The following is an 18113-nucleotide window of genomic DNA, read 5'->3' as shown; positions in this document are numbered from 1 at the left end:
TAAGATATTGTTCTATTGAAAAGACATTTGACCCAGTCATCAATTATTGCATTTGCAAAACTTTCATCGAGCATAACTGAACTTGTTGGAGAATCCATTAAATTCAAACTATCCATTCAGTTTTCCGGTTGTATAGTAGGGGTTTACTTAACACAACTCCTGGGCAAGTCTATGTATCAGAAGATCCGTTGGCAAAGAATTAGCCACATTGATAATTGATATTGATTCATTGAGATAAGATATGTTCACAACTTCGACTTTAATAGTGGTCCAATATCCACTGAACCACTCTTGTAAACTGTAATATTAATCCGTCAATGTTGAAATAGGACTACATGCAATACAGGTCAGAAAGCAAAACCAAACTTAATTTATTTGGAATTCAATGACACATTATTCAAAGGCAGAGTTCATTTCCAGAGCTACGCACTAGACAAAATAACCCGGTCTTGAAATCTTCAGAGGATGGATAATGTACTAGGGACTGAGCAGAGACGTCTTGCACGAACTCAGACATTGTGATACACGAAATCCAACGTCCTTCCCTTTTGGCACAGACAAAGTTTTTATTTTTCCACCGAAGTGCTTGCACTAATTCACTATCGTTTCGTGCGAAATTGAAAAGTCTAAGTTGTTCAAGGGTAGTTTGATGACGTTTTCAGACAAAGTTGCTAAATAAAATATTTTCGACGTGTGTAGCGTTATTGCGGCATCTCAGCATATCACACACTGTTGGACACCAACTGAAGAAACACCAAAACACTATAAAAATACAGATAGACAAGCTTTGAGGAGTCATTGCAATCTGTTTATATGTCGTCCCTTTAGTTCAGAGCGACTACTTTCTGTCAGTGATAGTATCTTTAATTTGCGTAATAATGGGATCTCCAATTCGGCAATGCCTTTATACCTAGGTTTCTATCGCCCTGTGAAAGAGCCGTACTTCAAGGGTCAGTAGACTCATTGAGGGCGTCTCAACGACCTGCGTTGCGTCAAAATTGAATACTGCAAACATTCATCCTCTGCATACGCACATGCCAACCTGTACGAATCTGAAGACCACGTGAAGGCATGTTTCTACCCCATGAATCAACAGGAATCAAGCTATCAAGCTTATAATTGATTTTTGTTCCTCATAAGTTCATAAGCTTTCGGTTTCCTTTATCCTAAACTTGAAACACCCCTTATCCCATTTTATCCACTAAGACTTCTCCCCATACTCTACGGCGTCTTTACTGCTATCTGATTGGGATATATCCGCCTCTCCCAATCGGCAAACCCAACAAAGCAACCAAATCATACTTCCTGTCCGTAACAAAAAATCTTTCGAGTTTTACACCACGAGGAGAAGACTGAGAATGTCCATGTGAACGTAAATATTTTTCTGGCCGACAGACGTGGGTCAAAAATTGCTTGTCTACTCTTTATATTTGTGCACGGAAAACGTGATTAACTGTCGTTGGGATGTAGTGTTCGTCGAGAAACCATTTTACGCAATCGTTATACCAGAATCAAACTATAGAGAGCGTGATTTCTTTTTAGATGAAAGATACCCAACGGTATTTTCTATATATAAAAAAAAAGAAAAAAAGAAGTTCATCTTTGCAAATACACGCTGTGATTCACACATATGGAAAGTTATTGAGCGAAACAAAATGAGAGAAATAATGGGGAAATAGGACTCTAAAAAAAGAAACGGCCATGACCCAGCAGAAAAGTCAATGAACTTCTATAGACAATGAGATCGCTGTATGCTTTTACTGAATTGGCTTACATTGTCAGTGGCACAGTTATTTCATATTATGTCGTATCTAAATAAATGCCACGTTTGCAAATGGGGTTTCAGGCTGTGCCTTATTTTGTGAAGTTTTCGTCTCTTGAGTGTTTTAGTACATCGACCTAAGGGGTGATGTTTGGCTCAAACCTTCGGATCAAACCTTTTGTTAAAGCAGAATACATCTCAGGAACATGTTATTTGGATTCTTTCAATTTAACAACTTATTCCTGATCAACCACTTAAGTATGCTTACTTTGAAGCGCTAGGAGTATATTTTCATCGTCTAACTTTTGTAAACATCGAAAATTTGAATTGTTTACCTTGGAGTAAACACACTGGGTGACGGTCGTTTTGAATATCAAATATCAGTGACTAGGCCTTCTCAAAATCAAACACAAATTTAATAATATTAATCACGTTAATTATAAATGAAAAATGAAAGTACACTATGCAATACTTCATGATCTGCAGTAATTAAAATGACAGTCATTTCTGTATTTGAATATAACGTCTGGTCAGCACAAGGAAAGTACCACATAGTTCACTTTTTCATGAATAATAAACACCCCTGAAAAATGTGATTCCCTGACTACCGTTCCAAGCATGTTTTTCATATTTTGGCCAGTATATTGGTCCAGGTATTGACCGATGGTAAAATGTGAACTAAAGGAGATCTCAAACTTTTCAAGAATTCGTTTACAGAATGGATAAAAATGATTACGCGTCACTCTCTTATGTCAAAGGTCTCCTGATATGTGCTTTAAAACTTCAATTTATGGAGAAAAAAATGTTGATGAGTAATCATTGTGTTTGCATGTGGTCCCTTCACGTTCAGAATGTGGCCTCTATACGTTCTGAATGACTCTCTTGTGTCAGCAATGATACCTCTACTTTGCATACTAACAAAACCCCCTTTTAAAGGCAACGTGTTATCCAAGTTTCTATTGCACGCTGCAATTACCTTACTTTAGGGGTCAGGTTACCGAACTCATTACGGCTGTGTCAAATGATATATGTTGGGTCAGAACGCTCACGTCTGCAACCTGTCATCCATAAGATGCACAAATCAGCTTCTAGAATTCAAATACCATTTCAGAATATGTTTATACTACAGATCTACATGTGTAACTTCCTATAATCTAAATAATCATTTGCAAGTCAAGATAGGATTTGAATTTGATTGTCTTTCTTAGATTTTCTCTTTCTTGGATTTTCATCAGCTGTATAAGAATTCATATGATTGTCTCCTAATTTGTACCCTTTAGTGACATTAAGAGGTGTCGAACCTGCTGATTTTGAGCGCCTCTAGCTACCAAAGTGTTTCAACAAAATAAAATAATGATGAATGGCGTAAATATTATTCGTGACTGCCCTCCAACTATGAGTGGACACTTCTTCACGTGTTGATACGTTTCCAGTCTTCCTACCTCCAAATTTGCAATATAACCTATCCTCCTTCTCATCCACAAAAATCTCACCTACTTGCTGAGAGTACCTACTGCTATCAGTTTGGCATTTATTCCCTCCACATCAGCAAATCCGCGTAAACAATCAAATTGTAGTTCAAACCATATAAATTAACCTCTAACTTGTCCACTGAGCAAAAACTCACGCCGAAAAAACCCTCCATCCCGGTCCGCTGACACGAGACAAAACTTCTCGCCGGCAAACAAATCGCTGCAGGATGTTTTATGTGTGTAAACAGTATTCATTTTTGAACCCCCACTCAATTAGTAGATTTATCTAATATAAATATTATTTACTTGATGAAATATTCAATGGAAAACAAAAGAATGACAAACTGTTAATGGGCTGTTGACACATTCACTAATGTGAGAACCTGGGATTAACTGCCTTGTGACTTTGTAGTTTTTGTCAAGAAAATTGCTGTCGTTATACTTGCTTCAAATTAGAGAAGCATGATATACTTGTTAGACAATATTGGATCATTTTCGGAATCCACGCTTGATGTTTATTAATGCGAGTACATAGTAATGCCGGCACTTTATCTCAAGTTTTTGAACTTGGATATGCTTTTGCCTGACCGCAAAGTCCTTGACTGAAACTATACTCACAGCTTACTTCTAATTGCTATTGAGTTTCTAAATTGAAGAGGACTTGAATGTGGCATGATCAGACTTGGCGTATTAAAAATATGTGGTTTGATATATCTTTAGGGCTAATGAGGAAATGATAAGCGGCAATGTAATTTAGTAATTAGTGTGATACTCAACTAACAGATAAATGTCAATACGTGCTGCCATATGGAAGTGCTGTGATTTTAAGGTCATCCTAAGGTCAGACGCCCTTTCACATAACCAGAGTCGGAAATAGTATCGTTGCCTATTCATAAAAATACACGGCTTATTCCTAGCGACTGTGCTACGTCAATGGGCATGATAGGAACAGGGGATTTAGTGACACTAGAAAGCAACTTTTAGGCTCGAGTGCTTCCCTCGCCAATTTTAGGTATAGGCCTAACAACAGTACCGCACCGATATCTTTATTGTACAGATGACTGCAAGATTGAATGGTCTGGTTGCTCCTAGTGTTTCATGCCACTTTGGATTATGATTACTTATTCACTAATCGTAATTTTCACTTTGGCTCAAACAATGAAAACACACACGACAGTGACTGATGTAATCTCAGCGCCGAGGTTTCCTTACCTGCACAAATGTGAGATCCTCCTTGACCTGGAACTTCGTCTAAGCGATGTTTGAAAGGTTGTCTTTGGAGCGCAAACTTGATTTGCAACTTGATCAAATTCTAATAGAATTTCCTGCGGTAAGTATACTCATTGGTTCCTGACAAAATGCACGAAGTTATCCAAAACAAGGACAATCCCTAAAACACCCAGAAAAAAGGAAGTCTTTTGCAAACATAACATGTATGAAAGGGAGAAAAATAGCAACAAAGGAAATGGTAATTTAAGTTTGCCGAGCATGCGCAATCAATATGTTTACAGATATCGGAATTCGTTGAAGCCTTTCAACATCCGTCTACACATTGGGTAAAGACTTGTGTGACCTCTTTACAGATACCCAACGTTTACGGCTGTCATGCGTCTGTGCATTAATGAAGTAGGCGGAAGGCGAGAAGATTGAAAATTCGGGCTTTCATAACTGAGTGTCTAACCCCTTAATACATCTTGCACTCAGGACAAAGTGTAATAATTACCTGCAAATGCTTAACAACGCGTTCCCGTCAGATCCATTTTCCCAACGATTATCGAGCTGTCCCGACTACGTGACATGGGTTGTAATGGTCTGTTTCAAAGTCTTTGGATAGCAACAGAGGCTATGTAGCATCTCCCTTTTGAGTCATAACTAAATGTCCTGTTTACACTAATTCTCGTTTCTAGGTATTTGGGTATATGTGCCTAACACGGTGTCAAAGAACCGTAAAATTTCCATCGGTCTTGACTTCCAATAAAATTTTTGTTGTGCAAACTCAGTGTTGTGAGTCACAATCGTCCCAAATGTCTTCAAAACAGCAATGCTTATTTCTATAAAAAAACTACAAAACTATATATATGATAATCAGTATATAACCTCAGGAAAAATGAAAATCATATTTATGGAAATATCATATACGGAAACACTGTCTCTCCTGTCACCAAAATTGTCAAGATTCTCCACGGTAAGTAGCGTTTATAGTATTTAGTTATATGCATGGTTCAGGCGTCAGATTGTCTTGCCAGGAAATTTTCTTACTAGATTACAATTTCAACGGAAAACAAAAGGCTTCACCTTCATAATCCTCTTACAGACTAGATCAAACTTGATCCCTGGAATCGATTCCGTACCTTTAAGGATGCAGAGGAGTAATTCTTGGTTAATGCATTGAAATGTGCTCTCTCTTAACAAAATTATAAGAAAAGTTTTATGAAAATATTTTGTTGACACATCATGTAAGAAAAGAAATCCTTAATTTAGGATCAGCACGTAGAAGAATAACCTGGAGAAGGGTAGAGTTGACCCTTGATTGACTATCAAAACCATTCAGACCACAAATATTGAAAACATTTTGCATATCCATGTGACAGAAAGATTGTTTTGAAGTATTTAATGTTATAGTAATACTCTTTCTTTCATTTCAGAATTGTCTATTCAGCCACCACTGAATTCAATCCTAGTACCACCACATGCACAGCACCATGTCCAAGGCTCACTTCCAAGCAGCGGTTCCGCACCAGAAGCTGCCAATACCTCATCGGCTGGGGACGTATCGTCAGCGGGCGCCACCGCTGCACCGACAGGGACAAATTAACCTTGTGCTGGAAGAACTTGTGCAGGAACTTTTATTTCCATTGAATCACATGACACCAATGTGTGAGAAAAATAGACTTGTGCATTCAACGGACCTTTTTGTATTCTTATAATCGCTACAATTGACTATAAAAAGAGAGAAAGAACTTTGAAAAAGGCTCCCTAGGGTGACGAGGAAAATATATTAAGTCTCCCTAGAAAAACTGACAATGAACTATCTGTAGATAAAATCTAGCAAAAAATATGAGAAAAAAAACTTGTATTTTACTTGAGAACCGAACTGTACTAGAATTTTAGGGGAGCTTAGCAAAAACTGTCGTACGTTGAATCGGTAGCTTCTAGTTCTTTGTGGGATCTGTGTATGATAGTTCTTATTTCTTGACTCCCTTCATTTGTTGTACGAGTCCTCTTTACTCCACACCAATCTTTGTGTAGTATGACAGCCTGCTTCGGCCTATTCCCTCTGTTCAGGTTAAATACAAGTTTTCAGCTGCTGTATTATTTTAAAAGAATTATTGCTCACATGAAAAAATAATCTTTCCTTTGTTTTGACAGTTACAATGACAGGGCTTTTTTTAAGTTGGGTTCTGTACTTTTATTTTTAAGTAGCACATCATCTATGTCTTTTATGTTGTCATTGGAACACGTAATGTGAACTGTGAAATGTCTTTTCTCGTCAATGTTCCATTTTTGGTTACGTTAGACCATGTAATATACAGCGTTGGGTAACATGTAGCAATATTTTTGTGATATTTGGTATGACAAAAAAATGAGGACAGATAAAGCAAACTGTGGCAGAATTTAGTTTTTCTTTTGTTTTTGTTCACATGAAAGAGTATTTCACAGTTCATTTGGTTTTTGCAGTGTGACGTCACAGTGTTCAACAATGCTGCAATCCAACCAGTCTGAGTCACAGTTGCAGCTGTAAAATCCTCAGCGATGAGAAACGCCTCGGCCCCTGCTTCAGTGGAATGGACCGCACCCAGGCATACACATTTCTGATGGGCTACTTTCAAATAGGGGTGGGCAGGTGTAAATTGGTGGGGATGGTAATAAGTGTGATAGTTGTACATTTTTTTCGTGCGCTAGTTTATACAATGATCAAAAAATATGTGACACAAGGCCGTGTTTAGTGTATCATAGAACCTAATGCAGAATTTATTTTCATTTATTTTTCACTTTCACGCCGTGGAAAATTCAGGGAAATTGTCTATTGAAGTCTGGAGTCTGAGTTAGAATCTGTCCTCTCGGGTGGGGTTCCTCTCTTTCTGTTCACAAAATATACCCCCTGCCTGTCTTTTAATTGGAGGAGAGAAACAACCAACTCTCTTCTATATTCCCTGTTTTTAGACCAAATATTAGAAATCGTGGGTTTTAATAATAATTATTCTCTTTTAAATTGATTGTGTACAGTGAGAAAAAATTAGGAAGACTAAACAGCATGTAGAAATAATTCAGTTGTTTAATACTTGGGCTTTGCCAGAAGGCTTGGATAGATCCAACTGTGATGTTGATATCCCCTGTGAATTGACCCCTGACCTCTTTCTGTTTATTCAGTGTATTTAGAGTAGCAGTGAGATCTTTCTTTCCTCGCAGTTTTATGTTTCAAGGAAAAAGTACAACAGTGCATTAAATAGTCGTAACTATGTACCACTGTATATGGACTCTTGCTTGAATTTCTGTGTGTAATGTTTGTATGTCTTTGTTTTTATGCAATCATGTGTGTGTGTGTGTGTGTGTGTGTCTGTATGTCCGGGGTGGGTTGCAAGGGGAATCTGTGCTTGTGTCATATGAAAATTTAACTTTCATTGAAACACTGAACAAATTCAAACAAGACCTTGAACATTGAGAAAGCACAGACCAGCAGATGATGTGTTGCTTTTGTTCCGTAGTGCATAATTCATTCAAACTGACTTTTTGGATGTCATAATCCTTGCAAAATTAAATTCACCCTTGCAACCTACCCAAACCGCACCAACCAATGTTATACTTATACATGGGGAATTAAGAACCAACCATTCGAATGAGCAATGAACAGTTCACTCTCTATGATATAATGTATCCTTGCACTACTCGATAGCAGGCAATGGGATTTGGATGAGAGAGATATCGTATATTTGGTTTGTAGCTGTAGGAGTTGTTTCCTCAGTAGGATTTTGCATGTTTTTCTACCAGTATGTTAAGCCTCAATTTATCACGGTGAACAAAGGTCGCAGTCCTATGCGATCTATGGTTGTTGGTACACGTTATGTCATGCTACGTCAAAGAGGGCGCTGTTGCTTGAGCATGACGGGCCTGTCGACTTTGAACAATCGAATCCCACCTGCACCTTGACACCCCGATGGGCTGACACAAGTTAGGGGATTTCTTTCTGGATAAAAATTCCATCGTCATAGTGAATTTCTTTGATTTTTATCATTCCCCTCAGAAATATTTCGTGCACATTTACCCACATCAAATAATCAACGAAACAGTGAAAGATTTCTTCTTACTGATGTAACAGCATTTAGTTTATAATATTTTGACCATGAATTACAAACTAACAAAATGCATCCTGCTTCGTCTATCTTCACCTACTTGTCACCACCACCAACGGGGAGTTCACAAACCCGTTCACTTTGAAATGTGTACGTGTCTTTTGTCCGCGCTGTAGTTCCGGATTTACGCGACCACCCATTGGTCACATAATACGCGCGGATAGGAGTAGTCACAACTGACCAATCAACATTCGTCAAACGAAAATACTCCGTGGGTTATACAGAATGTGAGAATAAATCTATCCCTATGGTGTTGTCACACTGCCAGCGTACCAAGGATGTGAGTTACGGTTTTCTGCCCGTTAATAGAGCCGAACCCATGAATGATTTCTGAGCTACACTACAAGCAATATGTATATGCCCGAATTTGTTTACGATACTTTTGGATGTTACTCTCACAGCCATTGCGAAGTGGATTGAAAGTATGCAAATCACATGATGAATCAAATATCAGGGGATCCGACCAAACGTTGTACCTGTAAACGAAGTCGCAAAAAAGACAAGACTTGTCCGACTTTCTGTCGCCAGCCGCCAATATAAGGCGCACAGTGCACCAGTGCTGTAGTTCACCAATGAAATCCTAAAATGTATTTTCGCATCGTCCATGATGAAATACTCAGCTTTGAACAAGTCCAAGTATTCTAGACTTGCACTGACGTTGATCAAACATGAAAACAAGACAGATCTGAGAGGAATGTGATATGCGTGCCACCACTTGTCAACAAAACTACCAAATTTACAACCGTTTATTAAGCTTATCAGCCATTAAGTTGAATAATGGGTGCGCCCGAATCGAAATCGTCAAAGTAAATCATCAAGTTGTTTAATAAATTTTATAATGTTCAAGTATCGCTTGTTTTTGAACGACATTTCGTTTCCCGTAACATTTACAGTTCGGTTCACAACATTAAACAACGTTTAGCTATTCGATTTATTTAAAAAATCTTTCACCATCTACGGATCTATGTATTATAAACACCATATAATAGATACTGCCTCTACGTCTGTGTGCACATTTTTCCCTTCAGTGAATTTCTCAGGCCCAGCATTGAACGTAAGGCAGGTAAATTCGAGTCAGCTGTAGTCTGCTGGGGGAAACTTTATTTAGCGTAAAACCGTGACGTATCCCTGGTTGCTGCTCAAATAATTCTGGAAAAAAAGTGAGATTTTGTAAGCTTTAGTATTAAGTCTAATGTACTTACTTTCTATCTGCAACTGTATGACGTCTAAAACGGGCGGTGCTTACCTTATTGGTTCTCATCTCGCGTTCTCACCACCGTCATACTACTGGTTTGCTACGGAAAGGTGGGAACGAAAATTTGTTGTGCGCAAACGTGATGCGCACTCTGTCAAACTTTCCGATCTGCTTGATCCAGCGAGCACATTTTGAAGAGGTTCAATTCCAAGTATACACTATAACACGAAAACTAAGGAAAACACAATTGGAACTAATTTGGAATAATTGGATTTTCATATTTTTCAAATTTCCCAAAAGTGTTAGCTACCGTATAGCTGAATGTTGCAATATCGCAAAAAAAAGTGTGTAATGTACAACGAAAAGCAAGGGAGATCAATATTTTAATATATTAATATTTGTAGATTAAATCGGCAATACTTCACTATCCAATCTTGTTTGAATAAAGTGATGACCTTATCTCCGACTTGTCGTCTAACCGAAATGAGCTTTTGATACGGAAAGATACAGGCGTAATTTTTAGACCACGAATAGTAATTTTGTATACCTTTGCAAACCCACAGGGGACAGATGAAAGTCCACTGGGGTGGGGAGGAGGGTTTTGTGCAACGGTTTACCTTATTTGATTTTATTAGTTTTGACTGTGATATTTCAAATAAATAGTTCAACTCCACACCGTCTGACCGCTTTATATATTACCGACATGTCCTTATCTCCTCTCCAACTTATGTATACACCACTGTAATTGCTCCGAAAACATTGCGTGTGGGACGGCTGTGGTGTTGACTCAATCACTTAATCCGCTGATACAGACAGCGGATTAGCAAGTTGGCAATGTTTTCGGAGCAATTACAGTGGTGTGTACACAAAAGTTGGAGAGGAGATAAGGACTTGTCGGTAATATATAAAGCAGTCAGACGGTGTAGAGTTGAACTCTTTATTTGAAATATCACAGTCAAAATTATAAAATCAAATAAGGTAAACCGTTGCACAAAAAAAACTTCCTCCCCACCCCAGGGTCCTTTCATCTGTTCCCTGTGGCAAACCATAAATTTAGGTTCACATTCCATCTCAAGTAAGTTAATGCATGGGTGTTTGTACCCATCAAGCCCAAAAGTGAGAAAATGATCAATTATCTTTAAAAACCATCGGATTTGATTGATATTTGGCCTAATTATTGGAATTATTAAATTCTTTAAAAAAAATGTCTGCCTAAATCTTGACGAGTTGAGTCACGTGACCAAATCTGATATTTTCCCGCCAAAATTTACGTCTTTATTAATTTTAATATTCCAACACTAAGCCGTTAAATTTTCTTGATTTTCTTTGCACTTTTGGAAACAACATCTATCATATTCTTTCAAAAATACATGGCACTCATGAAACTCTATCTATACTTCTTTCTGATATTCAAAATATTCATGTAAAACGTCAAAAATATTGTATTTGTTGTTTTTTGTGAAGAAATGTTATTCAAAATTCAATAATTTTGCATCTGCCACTAGTTCTAACACAAGTTCCCATCCCATTTTACATTAATTTGTCATAATATTTTAAATATTTTGATGTTTAGCGGTTGGAATATTCAGTTATTTGCAATATACAATTTTGGCGGGAAAATAACAGATTATGGTCACGTGACCTGACTTAGGTAATATATTATGGTAAATTTCAACTTAATCAAATGCGAAACATATTTTTGGCAATTTTCACAATTTTCTGACCAGGTCTGATTAAAAAGTATGTTCAAACTGATTTTACATGTATGTAAGCCTATGCCTATGCATTAACATACCTGAGATTCAGAACCAACTCTAAATAGACCAATCGCAGTAACTACATCATGTTACCAATACAAGTTGGCTAGATGAGGTAATAGTGAAAACACTAACATGAAAGTTAAAAACGAATAGCAGACGAAAGTCTGTGGACGAAATCAAAATGAAATTGAAAAGCAAATATGTTTTTGTTGTCGAGTATTATGCAAAATGTACTTACAAGAGACTCAAGGTGTTAACATTTCACTCCCTCTACATGTGTACAAAACACAAACACAGCGATCAGCTATACAAAAAGACATCACGGTAGTTACAGGGGCTGTCCGCCTCGTAACCAAGTGCATAGGCGACTGTGCGTTAGACCAGTGAAACAGACAAGGGACACTGTAAAAATGAGGGAATTGCCCAATCCCTTCTGACTATGTTTCATGGCAAATCCCGCCTAATCAAAATTCAAGGTAGCCTCTGCGGGAATTGGATTGACTGCATTACCACTTACTGAGCTGTGTGTTCTGAGCTGCGGGAGAGCGCAAGGTGCGACAAATCGAGGCGATAGGAGTGCGCCCTCTGTAGGGCAATGATGTAACTAACATACTGTCCCTTGTGTGTTTCGTCACGCCATTTTTCCCGCATAATGGCAAAAATGTATCAAAAACCGTAGCTACAAACTACACACAAAAAGATAACTTTCTAATCGATAACTAAAAATCAAAGTTGTTTATTTATTTACAGTGCAAGGTGTTAGAATCTTCCACTTTGTGAGGGTAGGAGTCATTAGAACAGTCAAAATTCAAAGTTCGTATGGGACCATATCGTGCGACAAATGTATACACTGTCCAAGGTAAGTTGGCAATTGATGAAAGTTCAAACATGTTTACCATGACATACACTGTAAAATATAAATGTTGCAACTATGTTGATGTGATACATCTAGTTATCGTGCATAAAATACATCGTTTGTAAACGAGAAAGTAACACTAGCGCAGTTCCGACCCCCTCCCTGTAGATGACATCGGGTGTACGTACGGAGTAATTACAGTCTTCGACCGAGAGTATAATTCAAATTTCAGTAAAATGATTATGTACTTTTGAAGACATTCGATTCTTCTAACGCCCCAACAAAACAAACAAACAAACAAACAAACAAACAAACAAACAAACAAACAGACAAACAACAAACAAATCATAGAGATTCGATGATTGTGACGAAGCTCTACGCATTAAAGGAACGGGTCAAATCCTAGGTGTGCGGATGTTATACTAGTACTCAGGTTCACGTTCTTCCTTGTTCAAACCTGTCAATGCAAGCATTTTGTGTTGCCATTACCTGAAAGTTGAATGAGATAGCACATGGGTATCTGGAATTTTAGGACAGCAATCGCTTTGGGAAATGTAATATCTCATACTGGAACAAGTCACGGTGGAAAATAGATTGCATATCGACTTTGTGATTCGGGCAGCGTCCGAGGAAGTGTGTGTTGCGATTACTTGCGATCAAAACTACGCTTTTCAAGTAAATTTATTTGGTGATTTAGGAAAAAAATATTCGGCAACATGACATGCACATAACCAAAGTTGGTTTAACTATATATGTGCACTTTCGTCAGAACTGCTGCAGTTCGAGGTGTCCAGAAAAATTACATGGTTCAACTTTGCAAGAGATGGCAAGGATTCCAAGCGGTTAACCCGCATTCGGCTAATATGCAACCATGGCGGCTGACTGCCTCTTCTACAAAGTCATGTGTCTGGGGGCGATACATATTTTTCAACATAGGCGTCCAGATGGCACAGCTCCGTACAGGACCAGTTAGGAGATATTTAGAATGGAGAAGATTGTATGGTGCATGTTCTCATAATTGTTTTCAGTTTTTAAAATTCCTGTTATTGTAATTTGATTTCAATAAATTCATAACTCCTTCCATTATACCATCTTTTTACTGCGAATTGCCATTACAACCTGATGACATTTTTTGCAGAAAACGCTTATGTAGTGAATAACATAAACAAATCTTCCCAAATCTTGTCGCAAAAGGTCCCCATCAATTTATCATGGTCCCCGGCGTAACTCATATATCGAATCTCGGGAGCTCTAACTTAAAATTTCCGTCTCCATGTCGCCTCTGATACAACATATAGACGCCAGTGTTAAAGTGTATCCGCTACCGACAAAATTAAATTTCAAGACAAAAAACGCGGGATGGGCAACCTAAACGTAGACTAACTCACATTTTCGGGAAAATCGACATTTTTTACCCCCGATTTTTCGTATAAAACATTGAAAGGTCATACGGAAGTCACTGAAGGGAACTACATATCAGTTGAAAAGACTGTGATTATATAAATAATGCTAAGACCGACACACTCTGGAATTAATATATATGTAATGCCACAGAGTAACATAGACAGAGTGGCAACACTTGCATGCCTTTTGTTCCATGGGCGTCTCGGTAGACTATTGGCTTTTCATATTAAAATGAGCTTCAAAGGTGTTAAACTTTTTGGAGGCTTTGTTTGTGGTTGATAATTACACGAGATTATGCGAAACATACGACGAGATGGCATCGTACTGCCAGTCGCGTAGCAACCATAGTTACTTTGTGAGCTCTCAGGCCAGAAACACTGCTTCACGCCAATCAAAACATAACACGCCAGTAGTTTCATAAACATGTCCTTTCTTGACGCACGTGTAAAAGACGGTATGACTGACCGTAAACCATTGAGTAAAACCAGATAGTATCGATAAAAGACTTTCAAATTTGGTTCAAACACACTCATTATATATTCATAAAAATATGAGAGGAATTTTTAAAACGGTAAAACCCACTTTCCTGAAGCTCAAAACACTCCCGTTTTTGCCAGCACATCAATTCCGATCAGCACCACGCGACAACAACAACACAAACTTTGTCGAACATACTTTAGCTTAACAATTGGTGAAAATCCGAAAATTACCGAAGGGTGCATGGTCGGCACTCTTCGGAAAAGAGAGCCAAGAGCTTCGTGAGGCGAGGCAAACATGGATTGCTTACGTAACCGCTTCACGCCTTAAACAATAGCTGTTGCCACTCTGTCTATGTTACTCTGTGGTAATGCACAATGCATGATAGAGCTTTTTAATTTCTTAATTTTGCGTTATCGCAGACTTCCAACAAGTCTGAGAGCGCCAAGGAACTATTATTAAAACTTCTCCGGCATACAATAAAACGCTTAAGTAGTTTTTTTATCGGTTAGTTCGTTTGTTTGCTTAGCTTTTTTAGATTGCTTGACTGCTGATATACACTCGTGTACGATATAAAGTGAAATAGAGCTACAACCCCTTTCAATGACAACTTGAAGCGATTTACTTTGTTAAGCATGCGCATGTTTATTTTCAGCGCTGAATCAAACACTGTTCTTTGTTTTTCAATCGGAAGTATAAGTATTTCTGTATTTTTGTTGATATTTTCTGTACAATTTTTTTTCAGATTACGTCTGCTGCCGACAGATTGTATGACGGACCGCATGCATTGAATACGAGTGCGCCCTCTATTTCGACAACTTTGAAGCCTTCGTCTATAGCCCAGTACGTGTGGTCTCTTAACCACTAGCTCCCAAAGGCATACTCGCGGACATGTGTAAAACCAATTAGGTAAAAATTCAAACACTCTAGACTCTCTTGATGTTCTTGGATAACCTCTATCGTTTTTAAGTAACGTTTATATGCCCTGCACATTGTTGTGGTCCATCGTCACTTTAAACATTTCGCGTGTCGATGGTGACGTTTGCACTTCCTTCGGAATACCGGACAACTTCTGTGGTTTACTTGGAATTTCATAATATATTTCTCTTTTGATTTCACTCTACTGTTCCGTGTTCTGTGCTATAGATTTATGGACCTATAGACCTTATGGGCAGGTACATCTAACATGGCTATTGTTTCCATTGATGTTTAGGTTTTGGATAAGAATCTTTGGCTTCTTTGGCTTCTTGTTGGTGTCTGTACTTCTGTACGGGGAAATTAGCAATGCTCGTGTGCGCATGTATAATGCTGGTGTAAAAAAAATCACAGAGACATAAATACAATTCAAGCAGTTTATTACTCATAGTGATGATTTCACAGAAGTTGTACATGTTCCCAAATAATCCCATCAAGTTGAAGAAAACTTATAAGAGCTTAATTCTGTGATACTATTTTTGCAAAATTATAGGCTTAATCGTGACAAAACTCAAAGTTCTCTATGCATAGATTTCGAAATGTAAAGAGTGTAAAAAGTAGATGACTCACATTCTTAAGAATAAAATTAAATGATATATTGGGATAGCTTATGTTCATTAAGTCACTAATATAATGAATATAAATTTCTCATTAAAGATCTGAAACCTAAATCAACAATACCAAGTTCTAAATCACATTCTACTGTGCAATATTCACACATAAGCTTATTAGTTAAAAAAAGCTTGATAAAAAGTGATAAAAATCAATTGCATCAATAGTAATTCACTGCCCAAAATTCGCAGATAATTCAATCGAGATGGTGTTTGGTTCAAATAATATCTAATTTTGCCAATCGTGCAAATCTTAAAATGCTTTGAAAATGCACTTCAAGTGGAAACTGTTTTAAATATTTGTTACATCACCAGAAACACTACAAAGCTACGATCAAAGAAGAACCGCCAGTCTAAACACATGGAACCCAGGAAAGTCACGTGCACCCACAAAATCAACAACGAAGGCACCTGTAAGGGCAACCACAGTATACCCTTGCTGGTGTGTTCGTTGACATTGTCAAAGTTAATCCGGTGACACTATGGACACTATGGAGTACAAATACCGTAATAATGTGAAAACAATACATACCGAACAGGTTCACCGCCCTCATTACTTTTCTACATCTTATTACGGTCAAAGGAAATCCTACAAGTTTGAAAAACTGCTGATAAAATGTTCCTGAAAATACTGTGACACATAAAAGTTTAAATTTCTCCTGTATACATTTATGAAATATTCTGCCATTTTTTATTTATGTTTATCAAGGTTGTTTTTACTAATGGCAATAAACCCTTCCACTACCGCTATGTTTCAAATAAAGACTTGAAAGTAAGAAACTTTCAGATTTTCTTTCCAAAAATGAATAAAATTCTTGGCTTCCTACTATACAGAAATTTACAAATTCAGGTCAAATGGGATCTCCCTACAAAATCTGCTTTGCTGGAACCGAAGAGAATTTTTCAACTAAGATGACGTGCCCAAAGTCTAACTAATGTCTGACCAAAATCTTTTATCACTTCATGTCGATAAAATAAGTGTACAACAAAGTCAATCTATCTATGAGAAAAATACAATCTGAAGTAAGAACCTTAGCATGATTCATTTTTTTACACAATATATAATTTTGTATCAAAATACCATGACTAACTTCGTACAAAGAAAGTTCTCAAAAGTCTGAAGTCCAAATTTACTAGCATGAGTGATATCGCAGACAGATGTCATACTTTGACATATATCTCCAGTAATTTTTGACAATTTTACAGGCAATAGGTAAATATTTAGTGTACAAGTCAATCAAGTAATCGACAGTCTTAATGATGTTTACAGAAAATATATAATTTTTAATGCTGATAAAACACACAAAGTTAAGCAAACATGTATTTAATCTCCTTTAAAGTACAAGCTCCCAGGAGTATCGTACAGTAAAATACAATCCGCACTGTGCCAACCAATATAAAACATTATTGTTTGCTGAAGACAATTTTTTGATCAAATATCAAAAGATGCACATGGCAAAATGCAATGGATCAGTCTACCATTGTTATTGGAAAATGTAGAAGTAACTTGTTTAAAGAATTGAAAATAACTCAGTGTTCAAAGTTCATACAAATCCCTTTACTCCGCTAGAAGTCTAGCACATCTATAGGTTCAGAAACACATAAAGTAAAAAAAGACATTCTTGATTAAAATAACTATGATAGACCTACACATCTGTGAGCGATAATATTCACAACTCAAACATAAACAGAATGATTGACTACCTTTTTTATTTACCCGTCTTTCAAATTCAAAAAGATCCAGTACAGGAATGCGATCACTGAAATAGCTTGTGATGGTCAGGTTCAACAATGACGGCGCCACCTAGCGGGCGTACATCATGTCAGGGGCCGATGGTCAACGCACAAAAGGCAAGATCTGCTAGGCTCTTTTTGCATGAATTGTTCAAATTTGCGGTTAGTCAACATCAAAATTTCCTAGTTCAAGTTTTCACCTTCAAATTATAGCTTAGGGAAGATTGGTAAAGGCTTACGGCCAAACATTTGGAGGGTTGTCCGTAATGTGTGTTGTACATTATCAACGGCCCCTACAGTGGATTGATATTTAGTCTTGTTCGGTATACATACTTCATCTGCTGTTTACAAGGAAGATTTTTATGCTATATCGTTGTACAAAGGTACGAAAAATAAGATCAAGCATAAAAGCGTGCTTTATGATATCAGTAAAATCTTCAAATGTCACACTAACAAAATAACGGAAGCAATCTCTTACGCACTATTTTTTTCAGCATAGTGATGAGGTCAACCTGC

General features: G+C 37.4%; 2 protein-coding genes across 2 annotated transcripts in view; both read right to left on the bottom strand.

The window, feature by feature from the left end:
• LOC139127421 (uncharacterized) overlaps positions 1 to 4704 on the bottom strand; it is a 36329-nt gene extending 31625 nt beyond the window's left edge. The window contains exon 1 of the mRNA XM_070693345.1: positions 4447 to 4704. The gene's annotated coding sequence lies outside the window, so the exon portion shown is untranslated. The remainder of the gene's footprint in view (positions 1 to 4446) is intronic.
• LOC139127419 (uncharacterized) overlaps positions 1 to 18113 on the bottom strand; it is a 146456-nt gene that overhangs the window by 83993 nt on the left and 44350 nt on the right. The gene's annotated exons all lie outside the window — the stretch shown is intronic.

The sequence above is a fragment of the Ptychodera flava genome, unplaced genomic scaffold, assembly GCF_041260155.1.
Source record: "Ptychodera flava strain L36383 unplaced genomic scaffold, AS_Pfla_20210202 Scaffold_31__1_contigs__length_3010019_pilon, whole genome shotgun sequence".
NCBI classification, from domain to species: Eukaryota; Metazoa; Hemichordata; class Enteropneusta; family Ptychoderidae; genus Ptychodera; species Ptychodera flava.
The sequence above is the reverse complement of the archived record's forward strand: the minus strand, read 5'-3'. Positions and strand labels throughout refer to the sequence as shown.